Source organism: Sinocyclocheilus rhinocerous, unplaced genomic scaffold (genome assembly GCF_001515625.1).
Source record: "Sinocyclocheilus rhinocerous isolate Xijiao unplaced genomic scaffold, SAMN03320098_v1.1 scaffold5891, whole genome shotgun sequence".
In the NCBI taxonomy this organism is placed as follows: Eukaryota; Metazoa; Chordata; class Actinopteri; order Cypriniformes; family Cyprinidae; genus Sinocyclocheilus; species Sinocyclocheilus rhinocerous.
Genome location: NW_015644381.1, coordinates 40,746 through 42,413, shown reverse-complemented (window position 1 = coordinate 42,413; position 1,668 = coordinate 40,746).

The following is a 1,668-nucleotide window of genomic DNA, read 5'->3' as shown; positions in this document are numbered from 1 at the left end:
ATCCGCTTTCTCTCTCGCAGCGGACCGAAATGACAGGAACGGTGGGGCCTCGACACACACGGCCATGAGCACAGAGGCAGAGGGGGAGAGAGACGATTTCAAAGAAAGATTTCTTCTTTCAATTTAAACCAAGCACAATTTAAACATTTCAAATTTATCACCTGTCATCCTCCGTCGCTTACAAAAACATAATTTGTCATCCCCGGAGATCAAAGGTTGACGGCCGGATTTCACGCACGCCGGTTTTCGCATATGGAAATTATTATGATGTCAAAGGTCGCATATGGATATAATTATGGGTCAAAAGGTCAAAGTCATCAATCATGTTGGCATAAGCTCCTGTTTAGATACTACTGACATACCTGCACCACTCTTGATCTACAAAACTTGTGTGAGTTTACTTGTGTGAGTTTTACTTGAAAAACTTGTCAGTTTTAAATGGAACCAACAATTGCAAGGGCTCTTTAGCCTTTTGTTCATTAAATTTTTTAAATGAATTTTGCAGTTGTATTGCAAAATGTATGTAAGTTGCACTTTAGCCATGTACTGTATGTTTGCATGAAAATGGTATAAATGCAGATGATGAAATAAAGTGTAATATGTTTTCATTTGTGTTTTTGTGTGTGTGTGATTGATAGACACTGGTTAATAATTTGGTTGACCTTGTACAATTATTAATAATTAATGTAATTATTTACATTGCAATTTCTAGTTATGATTCCCAAATAATCCTGATTAAAACACTTTAGTTGAACGAAATATAAAACTAGTTGAGCAAACATATTTTTTCTAAGTTGGAGTCAAGTTTGGGTCAACTAAAATATCAATTCAAGTAACACTTTGAAGAGGGAAATTGAGTGAACATAAGTCTGCGCAACTAGTTACTAAATAATTAGTTGAAACCACTTGATTTAGATTTTTTTTTTTACATGTGAAAGTAGCCTATAAAAGGTGTCAGGTTCTCCTTACCTTTGCTAAGGTAAGGAAGGCTGAAACATGACCAACACTTAATAAGAACCACAAACTGTGAAGTGTTATGAAATATAAGATTAATTATTTAAAGGTGATATAAACAGATAGGTTAAAAAGTGACTTGAGGGACCAGCACTAGATCAAGTCAGAAAATAGTGGTGAGGAAGTCATGGTGTGAGCTGCTACTAACAATGATCTAAACAAACCTTTCAGGAAGATGGACTCCACAAACTACTCCAAGGTTCTGTAAGTTATTTTTCAAACTTGTACAGTCGTGGCCAAAAGTTTTGGCAGTGACATAAATTTTGTGTTTTGCAAAGTTTGCTGCTTCAGTATTTGTAGAGTATTTGGAGTATTTCTCCATTAGGGCGATTGGGCGACGCACTACCAAAGCGCAAAAAGGAGGGATTTTTTTCTTTCACATTCAACCACAGTGTTAAGCTAGCTTTCACTGTTTGTTCTGCCTCTAAATAGTCCAATCAGCGCCGAGTCGCGTTTTGTGTTGTACCGCCCCTTTTTGGGCGATTTCTGTCAGACTGAGAATCACCCCAAGTGCTCTCATAGACTTCCATACAAAGATCATTTTTTTCGAACTGCAGGCACTGCAATGCAATCTCTATGAGTTCCGGGAGGGCTAACACTAACGTGCTTTCGTCATCATGCGTAACCTTAACTTGTGCAAGGATTGGTGGGAAC